The sequence below is a fragment of the Patagioenas fasciata genome, chromosome 21, assembly GCF_037038585.1.
Source record: "Patagioenas fasciata isolate bPatFas1 chromosome 21, bPatFas1.hap1, whole genome shotgun sequence".
In the NCBI taxonomy this organism is placed as follows: Eukaryota; Metazoa; Chordata; class Aves; order Columbiformes; family Columbidae; genus Patagioenas; species Patagioenas fasciata.
Genome location: NC_092540.1, coordinates 10,015,393 through 10,034,908, shown reverse-complemented (window position 1 = coordinate 10,034,908; position 19,516 = coordinate 10,015,393).

Genomic DNA, 19,516 nt, shown 5'->3' with positions numbered 1-19,516 from the left:
CTGTGTCCTGCAAGAGAGCAAGAGAGCAGGAGCGGAGCAGCCCCCGTGTCTACGTGACTGTACAGCCTTCTTCAGTGTCGGAACCGAGTTGCTTCGCCTTCTGTTTGTCCACGTGCACACACACCATTCCTCACTGGAAAACAGGCAGAAACCTTTCCACACGCACCCAGGTCTGTGCACCCAGGCCTTGTCTATTCCTGTCGGGTTTGCTGGGCTCTGTCAGGCTCCTCTGGCTCTGTCGTGCTGTGACAGCCTCTGTCAGGCCCTGCCAGACTCCACTGTTCGCTGTCAGGCGCTGTCGGGATTTGTCGGCCCCTGTTGAGTTCTATCAGGCTCTGTCAAGCCCTGTTGGGCTCTGTCGCGCTTTGTCAGGCTCTGCCTGGCTTTATCATGTTCCATAAGTGCTCCAAAAACTGGATGCTCTTGCGATGCTTGTATTCACACAATTATCGCATATTCATTACAATTTGGGGGAATTTTTAGCATCAAACGCATCTATAGTAAGAAAAAATGTCATAAACCTAGGGTTAGACTGAGGTTAATAATTTCATGGTCTTTGCTGCCATCTAGCGTCCCTTAAGAGAATGCACAGAACACACATTCGGAGGTGCCTGCAGGTATGTGCCTGTTCTTGGACGAACCTGTGCGCGAAAGCCTTAGTGCCTATAAACGTTGGTCTGTCCACATGTGAGTGCCTTGATGTCAGCTCCATTTATGCTAAAGCTGGAGCATCATCGTTCAGACGTGTGCGTGTGTGCAGTGTGCCAAACATCCACGCACGTGTTTACCCTCAAGCATGTCAGTACATTTCACGTACGTCTTTCTGTCAATAGATGGGACTGGGCACGCTTGTGGAAGTGTGCGTGTGTGTGGCCACGTGTTTGCTTACACATCAGTGTGTAGCTGCGTGTGCGTGCACGCGGTGCTGGGTGCACATACCTGGGTGCCCCACAGGTCCCGCTGTAGCAGCCCAGCACCTGCCCCATAGTCGCCCCATAAGTGCTCCAGACATGCCTCTTAAGACCCCTACAGCAGCCCCATGAGTGCCCCACAGGTAATTCCACAGCCGCCCCATCCCGCCCCACAGCGGCCGCTGCGGGACCCCCGGAGACCCCCGGCCCCACACCCGCCCCGCAGCCCCACAGCGCGCGGTCTCGGGCCCCGGTGCCGGCGAAGCCACGTCCTGGCCACGGCCGGAGGAGCCGCCGCTTGTCCGCCCCCCACGTCCCCCCGATCGCTGCTGCTGTCGCTGCCTGAGGAGCCGCAGCAGCCGCCGCTTGTCCGCCCCCCACGTCCCCCCGACCGCTGCTGCTGTCGCTGCCTGAGGAGCCGCAGCAGCCGCCGCTTGTCCGCCCCCCCACGTCCCCCCGATCGCTGCTGCTGTCGCTGCCTGAGGAGCCGCAGCAGCCGCCGCTTGTCCGCCCCCCACGTCCCCCCGATCGCTGCTGCTGTCGCTGCCTGAGGAGCCGCAGCAGCCGCCGCTTGTCCGCCCCCCACGTCCCCCCGATCGCTGCTGCTGTCGCTGCCTGAGGAGCCGCAGCAGCCGCCGCTTGTCCGCCCAGCCCCGACTGCCCCCCCCCAATCGCCGCCGCTGCCGCCCCCACCACCCCCCTTCTCCCGCCATCCCGGTGTCACAACGGGGACTTTGAGCGCGGCTGTGGAGGCAGCAGCTGTTCTGATAGCGAAGCCAAACCGGACCGGGAAACAGGACCGGGAACCAGGAACCGTGGGAGGGAAGTTTTCCCTTGGAGCAAACAAACCCCAGGTGTTCTTCAATGTTTATTGAGAAAGCAGAGTCAGGATGTACCAGTAGTCCGATCAGTGACCTTCTAAGACAAAGTGGGGTCCTGGGATGTCACAATGGGCCCCAGTGACAAAGAGGGTCCCCATGGTGCCACAATGGGCCCTGGGGACAAAGGGAGTCACCAGGATGTCACAATGGGCCCTGGGGACAAGGGGGGTCCCCAGGATGTCACAATGGGCACCTGAGACAAAGGGGGGGTCCCCATTGTGTCACAATGCGTCCCCAGTAACAAGGGCGTTCCCCATGGTGTCACAATGGGCCCTGGGGACAATTGGGGGTCCTGGGATGTCACAATGGGCCCTGGGGACAAAGGGAGGTCGCCAGGATGTCACAATGGGCCCTGGGGAAAAATGGGGGTCCTGGGATGTCACAATGGGCCCTGGAGACAAAGGGAGCTCCCCAGGATGTCACAATGGACTCTGGGGACAAAGAGGGGTCCCCTGAATGTCACAATGCGCCCTGGAGACAAGGGGGGGTCCTGGGATGTCACAATGGGCCCTGGGGACAAAGGGGGTCCCCATGGTGTCACAATGGGCGCTGGGGACAAAGGGGGTCCCCAGGATGTCACAACAGGCCCTGGGGACAAAGAGGGGTCCCCTGAATGTCACAATGGGCCCTGGGGACAAGGGGAGGTCCTGGGATGTCACAATGGACCCTGGGGACAAAGAGGGTCCCCAGGATGTCACAATGGGCACTGGGGACAAAGGGGGTTCCCAGGATGTCACAGTGGGCCCTGGGGACAACGGGGGTCCCGATGGTGTCACAATGGGCCCTTGGGACAAAGGCTGTCCCCTGAATGTCACAATGGGCCCTGGGAACAGTGGGGGGTCCTGGGACGTCACAATGGGCCCTGGTGACAAAGGGGGTCCCCCGGAAGTCACAATGGGCCCTGGGGACTATGGGGGGTGCCCAGGATGTCACAATGGGCCCTGGGGACAAAGTGAGGTCCTGGGAAGTCACAATGCGCCCCAGTGACATAGGGGGTCCCCATGGTGTCACAATGGGTCTTGGGTACAAAGTGGGGTGCTGGGATGTCACATTGGGCCACAGTGACAAAGGGGGTCCCCATGGTGCCACAATGGGCCCTGGGGACAAAGGGGGTCCCCAGGATGTCACAATGGGCCCTGGGGAGAAAAAGGGGGTCCCCATGGTGTCACAATGGGTCCCGAGTGATAAGGGGGGTCCCCACAGTGCCACAATGGGCCAGAGGTCCAAGGCGGTCCCCAAGATGTCACAATGGGCCCTGGGGACAATGAGGTGTGCCCAGGATGTCACAATGGGCCCTGAGGACAAGGGGGGGTCCTCATGCAGTCAAAATGGCTTACCAGTGACAAGGGGGGTCCACATGGTGTCACGATGGGCCCTGGGGACAAAGGGGGTTCCTGGGACGTCACAATGGGCACTGGGGACAAAGGGGGTCCCCAGGATGTCACAATAGACACTGGGGACAAGGGCGTCCCCAGGATGTCACAATGGGCCCTGGGGATGACGGGGGACCCCAGGATGCAACAATGGGCCCTGGGGACAAAGGGGGTCCTGGAACTTCACAATTGGCCCTGGGAACAAAGGGGGGTCCTGGGATGTCACAATGGGCCCTGGGGACAAGGGGTTAGGGGGTTGTGTTAGGGGGTTGGAGGATTAGGTGGTGCAGGATTTGGGGGTGCAAGGCTGGGGGAGCAGGATTTTGCGGGGCCTGATTTGGGGCTACAGGGTCTGGGGTTGCAGGTTCCAGGGGTGCAGGATTTGGGGGTTCAGGGTTAGGGCAGTAGGATCTTTGGGTGCAGCAGTTTGGGGTGCCGGGTTTGGGGGCCAGGATTTGGGGTTGCAGGATTTAGGGGTGCAGTGGTTTGGAGTGAAGTGTTTTTGGGTGCAGGGTTTGGGGAAGGAGGATATGGGGGTGCAGGGTTTAGGGTGCAGGATCTTGGGGTGCAGGGGTTTGGGGTGGAGGGCTTGGTAGGGCAGGATTTGGGGGTGGAAAGTTTATTGGGTAGGGCTGGGGGTGCAGGATTTGGGGGTGAAGGGGTTGTGGGGTGCAGGGTTCTGGGGTGCAGGGTTTGGGAGATCGGTACGTGGGGCTGGAGGATTTGGGGGTGCAGGGTTTGGAGCAGCAGGATCTGGGTGTGCAAGATTGGGGGTAGCAGGGTTTTGGGGAGCAGGGTTTAGGGGTCAGGCTTTAGGGGGACAGGGTTTGGGGGCAGGGTTGGGAGGGATGATTTTGGGGTGCAGGGTTTAGGGCAGCAGGATCTTGGGGTGAAGGGGTTTGGGGTGAAGGGTTGGGTAGGACAGGATTTGGGGTGCAGGTTTTTAGGGTGCAACTTGTGGGGGTCAGGATTTGGGGTACAGGGTTTGGGGGTGCAGGGTTTAGTGGTGCAGGGTTTGGGGGTGCAGGTCTTGGGGAGGCAGAATTGGGGTGCAAGACTTGAGGGTGCAGGGTTTGGGGGTTTGGGGCATGGGGCTGGAGGATTTGGGGGTGCAGGATTTGGGGTGCAGTGTGTGGGGGTGCAAGATCTTGGGGTGTACGAGCTTTGTGTGTGGGATTTGAAGGACAATGATTTGGGGGTGCAGGGACTGGGGGTGTAGGGTTTTGGGGTTGCTGCGTTTGGAGATTCGGGATGTGGAGGTCAAGGATTTAGGGGAACAAGGGCTGGTTGCAGGATTTGGGGTACAGGGTTTGGTTGCAGGATTTGGGGTGCAGGGTTTGAAGTGCAGGGCTAAAGGGGGCAGGATTTGGAGGTGCAAGATTTGGTGGTCTGGGGTACTGGGCTGCAGGGTTTTGGGGTGCGGGATTTGGGGGTGCAGGTTCCCTGTCTTTAGGAACTGGGGGGGGAGGGTTTCTTGGTGCGGACTTTTGAGTGCAAGTTTGAGGGGCCTTGATTTTGGGGTGCACGGTTTGGGGGGCAGGATTCCGGGTGTAAGGTTTTGAGGTGCAGGACTTGGGGGCGCAGGTTTCACGCGTTAAGGAACTGGGGCTGCAGAGGTTGGGGGTGCAGCGTTGTGGGCTGCAGGGTTGAAGGGTGCAGGATTTAGGGGTACAGGTTTTGGGGGTGCAGGAGCTGGGGGTGCAGGCTGTAGGGATCAGAATATGGGGGTGCAGGGTTCTGGGGTGCAGATCTGGGTGAGCAGGCTGTTGGGGTACAGAACCTTGTAGTTCAGCGTTTAGAGGCAGGATTTGGGGGTGCAGGGCTTTGGGGTGAGGGGTCTGGGGTGAGGGGTTCAGGTGTTCAGCACCTGGGGTTGCAGGACCTGATGGCTGGAGGATTTGGGGGTGCAGGGATATGGGGTGCAACTTGTGGGGTGCAGGGTTTTGGGTATAGGGTTTTGGGGTGCAGAGTTTTGGGGGGGGAGGATTGGGGGAGCACGGTTTTGGGGTGCAAGGTTCAGTGGTGCAGGGTTCTGGGGGTGCAGGGTTTAGTGCCAGAATTGGGGGTGCAGGGTGTGGGATTGCAGGGTGTTGGGGGAAGGATCTGGGGGTACAAGGTTTGGGGTAGCAGGGTTTTGGGGAGCAGGGTTTCGGGGTCAGGCTTTAGGGGGACAGGGTTTGGGGGGCAGGATAGGGAGGGATGATTTGGGGGTGCAGGGTTTAGGGCAGCAGGATCTTGGGGTGAAGGGGTTTGGGGTGAAGGGTGGGTAGGACAGGATTTGGGGTGCAGGATTTTAGGGTGCAACTTGTGGGGGCAGGATTTGGGGTACAGGAGGTTGGGGGTGCAGGGTTTGGGGTGTAGGATTTAGTGGAGCAGGGACTGGGGGTGAAGGTCTTCTGGAGGCAGAATTGGGGGTGCAGATTTTGTCCCCAGGGCCCATTGTGACATCCTGGGGACCCCCCTTGTCACTGGTGACCCATTGTGACACCATGGGGACCCCCGTTTGTCCCCAGGGCTCATTGTGACATCCCAGGACCTCCCATTGTCCCAAACACCCATTGTGACATCTCAGGACCCCACTTGTCACTGGGGACCCATTGTGACACCATAGGGACCCCCGTTTGTCCCCAGGGCTCATTGTGACATCCCAGGACCTCCCATTGTCCCCAGGGCCCATTGTGACATCATGGGGACCGCCTTGTCCCTCTGGCCCGTTGTGGCACCGTGGGGACCTCCTTTGTCCCCAGGGCCCGTTGTGACACCATGGGGACCCCTTTTGTCACTGTGGCCCAATGTGACATCCCAGGACCCCACTTTGTACCCAAGGCCCATTGTGACACCGTGGGGACCCCCCTTGTCCCCAGAGCCCATTGTGACATCCTGGGGACCCCCCTTGTCTGCAGGGCCCACCGTGGCACCGTGGGGACCACCCTTGTCACTGGGCCCTATTGTAACACTATGGGGACCCCCCCTTGTCCCCAGAGCCCATTGTGACATCCTGGGGATCCCCTTGTTCCCCAGGGCCCACTGTGATGTCCCAGGACCCCCCCTTGTCCCCAGAGCCCATTGTGACATCCTGGGGACGCCCTTTTTCCCCAGGAACCATTGTGGCACCATGGGGACCCCCTTTGTCACTGGGGCCCATTGTGACTTCCCAGGACCTCACTTTGTCCCCAGGGCCCATTGTGACTTCCGGGGGACCCCCTTTGTCACCAGGGCCCATTGTGACGTCCCAGGACCCCCCTTTGTCCCCAGGGCCCATTGTGACGTCCCCGGACCTCCCATTGTCCCCAGGGCCCATTGTGACATTCAGGGGACAGGCTTTGTCCCAAGGGCCCATTGTGACACCGTTGGAATCCCCGTTGTCCCCAGAGCCCATTGTGACATCCTGGGAACCCCCTTTGTGCCCAGGGCCCATTGTGACATTTCAGGACCCCACTTTGTCCCCAGGGCCCATTGTGACATCCTGGAGACGCCCTTTGTCCCCAGAGCCCGTTGTGACATCTAAGTACCACCCAATTGTGCCCAGGGCTCATTGTGACATCCCAGGACCCCCCATTGTCCCCAGGGCCAATTGTGACGTCCCAGGCCCCCACTTTGTCCCCAGGGCCCATTGTGACATCCTGGGGACCCCGTTTGTCACTAGGGTCCATTGTGGCACCATGGGGATGCCCTTTGTCCCCAGGACCCATTGTGACATCCTGGGCACCCCCTTTGTCCCCAGGGCCTATTGTGACAGGGTGGGGACTCCCTTTGTCCCTAGGGGCCATTGTGACATCCTGGGGACCTCGTTTGTCCCCAGGGTCCATTGTGGCACCATGGGGACCCCCTTTGTCCCCAGGGCCCATTGTGACATCACAGGACCCCCTTTGTCCCCAGGACCCATTGTGACATCCACTGCACCCCTTTGTCCCCAGGGCCCATTGTGAAATCCTGGGGACCCCCTTTGTCCCCAGGGCCCATTGTGACATCTCAGGACCCCCCAATTGTTTCCAGGGCTTATTGTGACATCCTGGGGACCCCCCTTTGTCCCCAGGGCCCATTGTGACATTCAGGGGACCCCTCTTTGTCCACAGGGCCTATTGTGACATCCTGGGGACCCCCCTTTGTCCCCAAGGCCCATTGTGATAGGGTGGGGAACCCCTTTGTCTCCAGGGCCCATTGTGCCATCCTGGGGACCCCACTTTGTTCCCAGGACCCATTGTGATGTCCACAATGGCCCCGTTGTCCCAAGGGGTCATTGTGACATCCTGGGGACCTCCTTTGTCCCCAGGGCCCATTGTGACGTCCCAGGACCCTCCATTTTTCCAAGAGCCCATTGTGACATCCTGGCGACCCCGCTTTTTCCTCAGGGCCCATTGTGGCACCATGGGGAGCCCCTCTGTCTCCAGGGCCCATTGTGACATTTAGGGGACTCCTCTTTGTCCCCAGGGCCCATTGTGACATCCCAGGATCCCCCAATTGTCCCCAGGGCCCATTGAGACATCCTCGGGACCCCCCTTTGTCCCCAGGGCCCATTGTGACACCGTGGGTACCCTGCTTGTCCCCAGGGCTCATTGTGGCATCCTGGGGACCCCCCGTTGTCCCAGGTCCCATTGTGACATCCCAGGACCCCCCTTTGTCCCCAGGGCCCATTGTGACTTCCTGGGGACCCCCTTTGTCCCCAGGCCCATTTTGGCACCATAGGGACGCCCTTTGTCACTGGGGCCCATTGTGACATCCCAGGACACCCCTTGTCTCCAGGGCCCATTGTGATATTCAGGGAACTGCTATTTGTCCCCAGGGTCCATTGTGACATCCCAGGACACCCCCTTGTCCCCAGGGCCCTTTGTGACATTCAGGGGACCCCTCTTTGTCCCCAGGGCCCGTTGTTGCATCCTGGGGTCCCCCCTTGTCCCCAGGGCCCATTTTGACATTCAGGAGAGCCCTCTTTGTCCCCAGGGCCTGTTGTGACATCCTGGGGACCCCCTTTGTCACTGGGGCCCATTGTGACATCCCAGGACCCCCCTTTGTCTGCAGGTCCCATTGTGACATTCAGGGGACCCCACTTTGTCTCCAGGGCCCACTGTGACGTCCTAGGACATCCCTTTGTCCCCAGGGCCCATTGTGACACCGTGGGGACCCCCTGTTTTCCCCAGGACCCATTGTGACATCTGGTGGACCCCCTTGTCCCCAGGGCCCATCGTGGAACCGTGGGGACCCTCCTTGTCACTAGGGCCCATTGTGACACCATGGGGACCACCCCTTTCTCCCCAGTGTCCATTGTGACATCCTGGGGACCCCACTTGTCCCCAGAGCCCATTATCACATCCTGGGGACCCCTGTGTCCCCAGGGTCCATTGTGACGTCCCAGGACCCCCCATTGTCCCCAGGGTGCATTGTGACACCGTGGGGACCCCCTCTGTCCCCAGAGCCCATTGTGACATCCTGGGGAGCCCCCTTTGTCCCCAGGGCCCATTGTGACACTTCTGGACCCCCCACTGTCTCCAGGGCCCATTGTGAACATCCTGGGGACCCCTCTTTGTCCCCAGGGCCCATTGTGACATCCTGGGGAGCTCCGTATGTCACCAGGGCCCATTTTGACACCGTGGGGACCCCCTGTTGTCCTCAGGGCCCATTGTGACATCCCAGGACCCCCAATTGTCCCCAGGGCCCATTGTGACACCATGGGGAACCCTCTTGTCACTGCGGATGCATTGTGACACAATGGGGACCCCACCTTTGTCTCAGGTGCCCATTGTGACATCCTGGGGACCCCCTTTATCCCCAGGGCCCATTGTGACGTCCCAGGACCCCATTTGTCCCCAGGGCCCATTGTTACAGGGTGGGACCCCCCTTGTCCCCAGGGCCCATTGTGACATCCTGGTGACTCCCTTTGTCCCCAGGGCCCATTGTGGCACCATGGGGTCCCTCTTTGTCACTGGGGCCCATTGTGACATCCCAGGACCCCACTTTGTCTTAGAAGGTCACTGATCGGACTACTGGTACATCCTGACTCTGCTTTCTCAATAAACATTGAAGAACACCTGGGGTTTGTTTGCTCCAAGGGAAAACTTCCCTGCCACGGTTCCTGGTTCCCGGTCCTGTTTCCCGGTCCGGTTTGGCTTCGCTATCAGAACAGCTGCTGCCTCCACAGCCGCGCTCAAAGTCCCCGTTGTGACACCGGGATGGCGGGAGAAGGGGGGTGGCGGGGGCGGCAGCGGCGGCGATTGGGGGGGGGCAGTCGGGGCTGGGCGGACAAGCGGCGGCTGCTGCGGCTCCTCAGGCAGCGACAGCAGCAGCGATCGGGGGGACGTGGGGGGGTGGACAAGCGGCGGCTGCTGCGGCTCCTCAGGCAGCGACAGCAGCAGCGATCGGGGGGACGTGGGGGGCGGACAAGCGGCGGCTGCTGCGGCTCCTCAGGCAGCGACAGCAGCAGCGATCGGGGGAACGTGGGGGGCGGACAAGCGGCGGCTGCTGCGGCTCCTCAGGCAGCGACAGCAGCAGCGATCGGGGGGACGTGGGGGGCGGACAAGCGGCGGCTGCTGCGGCTCCTCAGGCAGCGACAGCAGCAGCGATCGGGGGGACGTGGGGGGCGGACAAGCGGCGGCTGCTGTGGCTCCTCAGGCAGCGACAGCAGCAGCGATCGGGGGAACGTGGGGGGCGGACAAGCGGCGGCTGCTGCGGCTCCTCAGGCAGCGACAGCAGCAGCGATCGCGGGGACGTGGGGGGGCGGACAAGCGGCGGCTGCTGCGGCTCCTCAGGCAGCGACAGCAGCAGCGATCGGGGGGACGTGGGGGGCGGACAAGCGGCGGCTGCTGCGGCTCCTCAGGCAGCGACAGCAGCAGCGATCGGGGGGACGTGGGGGGCGGACAAGCGGCGGCTGCTGCGGCTCCTCAGGCAGCGACAGCAGCAGCGATCGGGGGGACGTGGGGGGCGGACAAGCGGCGGCTCCTCCGGCCGCGGCCAGGACGTGGCTTCGCCGGCACCGGGGCCCGAGACCGCGCGCTGTGGGGCTGCGGGGCGGGTGTGGGGCCGGGGGGCTCCGGGGGTCCCGCAGCGGCCGCTGTGGGGCGGGATGGGGCGGCTGTGGAATTACCTGTGGGGCACTCATGGGGCTGCTGTAGGGGTCTTAAGAGGCATGTCTGGAGCACTTATGGGGCGACTATGGGGCAGGTGCTGGGCTGCTACAGCGGGACCTGTGGGGCAGCCATAGGGCTGCTATGGGGTTGGTTATGGGTCACAGATGGGAGGGGGCAGCTGGGTGTGGCCCCGCCTACATGGGGTGGGGTCAGTGCCGAGGGGCGCGTACTGAGAGGGCACGCCCACGGGGAGCCCCTCGGGGGGGCGGAGCCTCTGTGTCACGCCCCATGGGAGGTGGTCTGGGGGTGGGCATTCTCTGGGGCACGCCCCCATGGGAGGAGCCTCTTGGGGTAGGGAGAGGGTGCGGTCAACATGGCACGGCCCCAAGGGGCGTGGCTTAGCTCGGGAAGAGGTGGAGCCGAGAAGGGGCTGCCCGACCCGGCTCTCCAGGCGGCTCTGAGACGGAGCGGAGCGGGCCGGGCGGGGCCGGGCCGGGCACTCCCCGGGGCCTCGCAGAAACAGCGGCGCAGCGAGTCCGCTCCGGGCTCCAACGGTGCGCGCACGTGGCCGCCGAGAGCGCCCCGTGCACCTCGCAGCGCCCATTTCTGCGCATGCGCATTGGGAAGGCCTCGAGACAACCCTTCCCCCGCGGCCCGCCCCTTCTCTTCCCTCTCCGCAATCTGATTGGCCAGCTAAGCACGTCAATTTCCATTCTCTCCGCCTATCATCACCCGTCCCCGTTTGTCCCGCGCTGCGCTCTGATCCAGTGTCTATTTACACTTAAATACATTTAAACTTCCATTTTAACACTCAGGTATCTTTTCAAATTTACAGATTTTGACATATTTACAATTACATATATTTAGACTGGGATATCGATTTACATTTATTAATAAATTAGAGGTATGTATACGGGTGTGAGTGGATATATATAGATGATATTTATTACCTATTTAGACTATGTAACACGTAGTAATTATACAGAGCTCTGCCTACTCACACTTTTTTCTATTTTAAGTTCCTATCTAGATATTTTTTTCTTTTTCAAGTCCTTCACTTTTTAATCTACAAATAGATAAGATGTTTGTATTCTTAAAACCATCAACAGAAATTTTTTACATTCTAAAATCCTTTATATAACAGAGTAGAAAAGGGGTTTTATTTTAAAATCATTTTATATCTACATGAATACCATTCTGCAATATATAAATACAAACGACAGACTTCTCTCTGTTTGAAATTCTCACGCTCATATTTACAGGGTTTAATAAGTTTTATCCTCCCCCAGGAATTTTCAGGCATTTTTGGACTGTGACCCCCTCTTTTCAGGGGGACTCCCTTTTGAGCCCCACATTGTGGGGGATTTGAGGGATTTTCTTGCAGTCAGTGAACATTGTATGGAACTGAACTGAACTGAACAGGGCTCTGAGGCCTCTGTGTCCTGCAAGAGAGCAGGAGAGCAGGAGTGGAGCAGCCCCCGTGTCTACGTGACTGTACAGCCTTCTTCAGTGTTGGAACCGAGTTGCTTCGCCTTCTGTTTGTCCACGTGCACACACACCATTCCTCACTGGAAAACAGGCAGAAACCTTTCCACACGCACCCAGGTCTGTGCACCCAGGCCTTGTCTATTCCTGTCGGGTTTGCTGGGCTCTGTCAGGCTCCTCTGGCTCTGTCGTGCTGTGACAGCCTCTGTCAGGCCCTGCCAGACTCCACTGTTCGCTGTCAGGCGCTGTCGGGATTTGTCGGCCCCTGTTGAGTTCTATCAGGCTCTGTCAAGCCCTGTTGGGCTCTGTCGCGCTTTGTCAGGCTCTGCCTGGCTTTATCATGTTCCATAAGTGCTCCAAAAACTGGATGCTCTTGCGATGCTTGTATTCACACAATTATCGCATATTCATTACAATTTGGGGGAATTTTTAGCATCAAACGCATCTATAGTAAGAAAAAATGTCATAAACCTAGGGTTAGACTGAGGTTAATAATTTCATGGTCTTTGCTGCCATCTAGCGTCCCTTAAGAGAATGCACAGAACACACATTCGGAGGGTGCCTGCAGGTATGTGCCTGTTCTTGGACGAACCTGTGCGCGAAAGCCTTAGTGCCTATAAACGTTGGTCTGTCCACATGTGAGAGCCTTGATGTCAGCTCCATTTATGCTAAAGCTGGAGCATTATCGTTCAGACGTGTGCGTGTGTGCAGTGTGCCAAACATCCACGCACGTGTTTACCCTCAAGCATGTCAGTACATTTCACGTACGTCTTTCTGTCAATAGATGGGACTGGGCACGCTTGTGGAAGTGTGCGTGTGTGTGGCCACGTGTTTGCTTACACATCAGTGTGTAGCTGCGTGTGCGTGCACGCGGTGCTGGGTGCACATACCTGGGTGCCCCACAGGTCCCGCTGTAGCAGCCCAGCACCTGCCCCATAGTCGCCCCATAAGTGCTCCAGACATGCCTCTTAAGACCCCTACAGCAGCCCCATGAGTGCCCCACAGGTAATTCCACAGCCGCCCCATCCCGCCCCACAGCGGCCGCTGCGGGACCCCCGGAGACCCCCGGCCCCACACCCGCCCCGCAGCCCCACAGCGCGCGGTCTCGGGCCCCGGTGCCGGCGAAGCCATGTCCTGGCCGCGGCCGGAGGAGCCGCCGCTTGTCCGCCCCCCACGTCCCCCCGATCGCTGCTGCTGTCGCTGCCTGAGGAGCCGCAGCAGCCGCCGCTTGTCCGCCCCCCACGTCCCCCCGATCGCTGCTGCTGTCGCTGCCTGAGGAGCCGCAGCAGCCGCCGCTTGTCCGCCCCCCACGTCCCCCCGATCGCTGCTGCTGTCGCTGCCTGAGAAGCCGCAGCAGCCGCCGCTTTTCCGCCCCCCACGTCCCCCCGATCGCTGCTGCTGTCGCTGCCCGAGGAGCCGCAGCAGCCGCCGCTTGTCCGCCCCTCCACGTCCCCCCGATCGCTGCTGCTGTCGCTGCCCGAGGAGCCGCAGCAGCCGCCGCTTGTCCGCCCCCCACGTCCCCCCGATCGCTGCTGCTGTCGCTGCCTGAGGAGCCGCAGCAGCCGCCGCTTGTCCGCCCCCCCACGTCCCCCCGATCGCTGCTGCTGTCGCTGCCTGAGGAGCCGCAGGAGCCGCCGCTTGTCCGCCCCCCCACGTCCCCCCGATCGCTGCTGCTGTCGCTGCCTGAGGAGCCGCAGGAGCCGCCGCTTGTCCGCCCCCCACGTCCCCCCGATCGCTGCTGCTGTCGCTGCCTGAGGAGCCGCAGCAGCCGCCGCTTGTCCGCCCCCCACGTCCCCCCGATCGCTGCTGCTGTCGCTGCCTGAGGAGCCGCAGCAGCCGCCGCTTGTCCGCCCAGCCCCGACTGCCCCCCCCCAATCGCCGCCGCTGCCGCCCCCGCCACCCCCCTTCTCCCGCCATCCCGGTGTCACAACGGGGACTTTGAGCGCGGCTGTGGAGGCAGCAGCTGTTCTGATAGCGAAGCCAAACCGGACCGGGAAACAGGACCGGGAACCAGGAACCGTGGGAGGGAAGTTTTCCCTTGGAGCAAACAAACCCCAGGTGTTCTTCAATGTTTATTGAGAAAGCAGAGTCAGGATGTACCAGTAGTCCGATCAGTGACCTTCTAAGACAAAGTGGGGTCCTGGGATGTCACAATGGGCCCCAGTGACAAAGAGGGTCCCCATGGTGCCACAATGGGCCCTGGGGACAAAGGGAGTCACCAGGATGTCACAATGGGCCCTGGGGACAAGGGGGGTCCCACCCTGTAACAATGGGCCCTGGGGACAAAGTGGGGCCCTGGGATGTCACAATGGGCCCTGGGGACAAATGGGGTCCTGGGACGTCACAATGGGTCCTGGGGACAAAGGAGGTCCCCAGTATGTCACAATGACCCCTTGGGACAACGGGGCCATTGTGGACATCACAATGGGTCCTGGGAACAAAGTGGGGTCCCCAGGATGTCACAATGGGCCCTGGGGACAAAGGGGGTCCCCAGAATTTCACAATGGACCCTGGGGACAAAGGGAGTCCCCACACTGTCACAATAGGCCCTGGGGACAAAGGGTGTGCCCAGGATGTCACAATGGGTCCTGGGGACAAAGGGGGTCCCCAGGATTTCACAATGGGCCTTGGGGACAAAGGGGGTCCCCATGGTGCCACAATGGACCCTGGGGACAAACGAGGTCCCCAGGATGTCACAATGGGCCCTAGGGACAAAGGGAGTCCCCACCCTGTCACAATAGGCCCTGGGGACAAAGGGGGTGCCCAGGATGTCACAATGGGTCCTGGGGACAAAGGGCATCCCCATGGTGCCACAATGGACCCTAGTGACAAACGAGGTCCCCAGGATGTCACAACGGGCCCTAGGGACAAAGGGGGGTCCCCAGGATGTCAAAATAGGCCCTGGGGACAAAGGGGGGGCCTGGGACATCACAATGGGCCGTGGGGACAATGGGGGGTCCTGGGATGTCACAATGAGCCCTGGGCACAATTGGGGGGTCCTTAGATGTCACAACGGGCTCTGGGGACAAAGGGCGTCTCCAGGATGTCACAATGGGCCCTGGGGACAAAGTGGGGTCCTGAAATGTCACAATGGGCCCTGGGCACAAAGGGGGTTCCCAGGATGTCACAATGGGCTCTGAGGACAACGGGGATTCCAACGGTGTCACAATGGGCCCTTGGGACAAAGGCTGTCCCCTGAATGTCACAATGGGCCCTGGGGACAAAGGGGGTCCCCAAGATGTCACAATGGGTCTGGGGACAATGGGGGGTCCGGGGACGTCACAATGGGCCCTGGGGACAAAGGGGGGTCCTGGGACGTCACAATGGGCCCTGGTGACAAAGGGGGTCCCCCGGAAGTCACAATGGGCCCTGGGGACAAAGTGAGGTCCTGGGAAGTCACAATGGGCCCCAGTGACAAAGGGGGTCCCAATGGTGCCACAATGGGTCCTGGGGAAAAAGGGCGTCCCCAGGATGTCACAATGGGCTCTGGGGACAAGGGGGCATCCCCATAGTGTTACAATGGGTCCCAGTGACAAGGGTGGTCCCCACGGTGCCACGGTGGGTCCTGGAGACAAGGGGTGTCCCCACGGTGTCACAATGGGCCTTGGGTACAAAGTGGGGTCCTGGGATGTCACATTGGACCACAGTGACAAAAGGGGTCCCCATGGTGTCACAATGGGCCCTGGGGACAAAGGAGGTCCCCACGGTGCCACAACGGGCCAGAGGGACAAGGCGGTCCCCATGATGTCACAATGGGCCCTGGGGACAATGGGAGGTCCTGGGATGTCACAATGAGCCCTGGGGACAAACGGGGGTCCCCATGGTGTCACAATGGGTCACCAGTGACAAGGGGGGTCCCCAGGATGTCACAATGGGCCCTGGGGACAATGGGGGTCCCCATGGTGTATACAATGGGTCCCCAGTGACAAGGGGGGTCCCCATGGTGTCACAATGGGCCCTGGGGACAAAGGAGGTCCCCACGGTGCCACAACGGGCCAGAGGGACAAGGCGGTCCCCATGGTGTCACAATAGGCCCTGGGGACAAAGTGGGGTCCAAGAATGTCACAATGGGCCCTGGGGACAAAAGGGCTTGCCATGGTGCCACAATGGGCCCTGGGGTCAAAGGGGGTGTCCCCATGGTGCCACAACGGGCCCTGGGAGCAAGGGGGTGGCCAGGATGTCACAATGGGTCCTGGGGAAAATGGGGGGTGCCCAGGATGTCACAATGGACCCTGAGGACAATGAGGGTCCCCAGGATGTCACAATGGGCCCTGGGGACAATGGCGGGTGCCCAGGATGTGAGAATGAGTCCTGAGGACAAGGAGGGGTCCCCATGGTGTCACAATAGGCCCTGGGGACAAAGTGGGGTCCTAGAATGTCACAATGGGCCCTGGGGACAAAAGTGGTCCCCATGGTGCTACAATGGCTCCTGGGGACAAAGGGGGGTCCTGGGATGTCACAATGGGCACCGGGGACAAGGGGGTGTCCCCATGGTGCCACAATGGGCCCTGGGAGCAAGGGGGTGGCCAGGATGTCACAATAGGTCCTGGGGACAATGGGGGGTCCTGGGACGTAACAATGGGCCCTGGGGTCAAGGAGGGATCCCCAGGATGTCACAATGGGCCCTGGGGACAAAGAGGGGTCCCCTGAATGTCACAATGGGCCCTGGGGACAAGGGGGTGCCGAGGATGTCACAATGGGCCCTGGGGACAAGGGTGGGTCCCCAGGATGTCACAATGGGCCTTGGGAACAAGGGGTTCCCCCAGATAACACAATGGGCCCTGGGGACAATGTAAGGTCCTGGGCTGTCACAATGGACCCTGAGGACAAGGGGGGTCCCCAGGATGTCACAATGAAGTCCTGGGACAAAGGGGGTCCCCAGGATGTCACAATGGGGCCTGGGGACCAGGGGGGGTCCTGGGATGTCACAATGGGCCCCAGTGACAAAGGGGGTCCCTATGGTGCCACAATGGGCCCTGGGGACAAAGGGGGTCCCCAGGATGTCACAATGGGCCCTGGGGACAAAGAGCGTCCCCAGCATGTCACAATGGGCTCTGGGGACAAAGGGGGTCCCCTGAATGTCACAATGGGCCCTGGGGACAATGGGGGGTCCTGGGATGTCACAATGAGCCCTGCAGACAAGGGTGGTACCCACGGTGTCACTATGGGCCCTGGGCACAAGGGGGGGTCCCCATAGTGTCACAATGGACCCTGGGGACAAGTGGGGTCCCCACGATGTCACAATGGGCCCTGGGGACAATGGGGGGTACCCAGGATGTGAGAATGAGTCCTGAGGACAAGGAGGGGTCCCCATGGTGTCACAATAGGCCCTGGGGACAAAGTGGGGTCCTAGAATGTCACAATGGGCCCTGGGGACAAGGGGGTATCCCCATGGTGCCACAATGGGCCCTGGGAGCAAGGGGGTGCCCAGGATGTCACAATGGACCCTGAGGACAAGCAGGGGTCTCCATGGTGTCACAATGGGCCCCCAGTGACAAGGGGGAGTCCCCATGGTGCCACAATACGCCGTGGGGAGAAACGGGTCCCCAGGATGTCACAATGGGCCCTAGGGACAAAGGGGGGTCCGCCGGATGTCACAATGGGCCCTGGGGACCAGGGGGGGTCCTGGGATGTCACAATGGGCCCCAGTGACAAAGTGGGTCCCTATGGTGCCACAATGGGCCCTGGGGACAAAGGGGGTCCCCTGGATGTCACAATGGGCTCTGGAGACACGGAGGATCCCCAGGATGTCACAATGGGCCCTGGGGACAAACGGGGTCCCCACGGTATCAGAATGGGCCCTGGCGACAAAGGGGGGTCCCCTGAATGTCACAATGGGCCCTGGGGACAATGGGGGGTCCTGGGATGTCACAATGAGCCCTGCGGACAAGGGTGGTACCCACAGTGCCACAATGGGCCCTGGGCACAAGTGGATGTCCCCATAGTGTCACAATGGGTCCTGGGGACAATGGGGGGTCCTGGAATGTCACAATGGGCCCTAGGGACAATGGGGGTCCCCAGGATGTCACAATGGGCCCTGGGGACAAAGGGGGGTCCTGGGATGTCACAATGGGCCCCAGTGACAAAGGGGGTCCCCATGGTGCCACAATGGGCCCTGGGGACAAGGGGGTTCCCCTGGATGTCACAATGGGCTCTGGGGACAAGGAGGGTCCCCAGGATGTCACAATGGGCCCTGGAGACAAAGGCGGTCCCCACCATATCAGAATGGGCCCTGGGGACAATGGGGGGTCCCGTGAATGTCACAATGGGCCCTAGGGACAAGGGGGTGCCGAGGAGGTCACAATGGGCCCTGGGGACAATGGGGGGTCCTGGGAAGTCACAATGGGCCCTGGGGACAAGAGGGGATCCCTAGGATGTCACAATGGGCCCTGGGGACTAATGAGGTCCCCACGGTCTCACAATATGTCCTGGAGACAAAGGGGGGTCCCCTGAATGTCACAATGGGCCCTGGTGACAAGGGGGGATCCCCAGGATGTCACAATGGGCCCTGGGGACAATGGGGGTTCCTGGGACGTCACAATGGGCCCTGGGGACAAGAGGGGGTCCCCAGGATGTCACAATGGGCCCTGGGGACAAAGAGGGGTCCCCTGAATGTCACAATGGGCCCTGGGGACAAGGGGGTGCCGAGGATGTCACAATGGGCCCTGGGGACAATGGGGGTCCTGGGACGTCACAATGGGCCTTGGGGACACAGAGGGGCCCTAGGACGTCACAATCAGCCCTGGGGACAAGGGGGGATCCCCTGGAAGTCACAATGAGCCCTGGGAACAGAGGGGGGTCCTGGGACGTCACAATGGGCCCTGGGGACAAGGGGGGGTCTCCAGGATGTCACAATGGGCCCTGGGGACAAAGAGGGGTCCCTAAAGTGTCACAATGGGCCCTGGGGACACAGAGGGGCCCTGGGACGTCACAATCAGCCCTGGGGACAAAGTGGGGTCCTGGGATGTCACAATGGGCCCCAGTGACAAAGGGGGTCCCCATGGTGCCACAATGGGCCGTGGGGACAAAAGGGGTGCCCAGGATGTCACAATGGGCCCTGGGGACCAGGGTGGGTCCTGCGATGTCACAATGGGCCCTGGGGACAAAGGGGGTCCCCTGTATGTCACAATGGGCTCTGGGGACAAAGGGGGGTCCTGCGATGTCACAATGAGCCCTGCGGTCAAGGGTGGTACCCACGGTGTCACAATGGGCCCTGGGAACAAGGGGGGGTCCCCATAGGGTCACAATGGGTCCTGGGGAAAATGGGGTCCCCAGGATGTCACAATGGGCCCTGGGGACAATGGGCGGTCCTGGCATGTCACAATGGGCCCCAGTGACAAAGGGGTTCCCTGAATGTTACAATGGGTCCGGAGGACAATGGGGGGTCCTGGGACATCACAATAGGCCCTGGGGACAAGGAGGGATCCCCAGGATGTCACAATGGGCCCTGGGGACAAGGGGGGGTCCCCAGGATGTCACAATGTGTCCTGGGTACAAAGAGGCGTCCCCTGAATGTCGCAATGGGCCCTGGGGACAATGGGGGGTCCTAAGACGTCACAATGGGCCCTGGGGACAAGGAGGGATCCCCAGGATGTCACAATGGGCCCTGGGGACAATGGGGGGTCCTGGGACGTCACAATGGGCCCCAGTGACAACGGGGGTCCCCAGGATGTCACAATGGGCCCTGGGGACAAAGAGGGGTCCCCTGAATGTCACAATGGGCCCTGGGGACAAGGGGGTGCAGTGGATGTCACAATGGGCCCTGGGGACAATGGGGGGTCCTGGAATGTCACAATGGGCCTTGG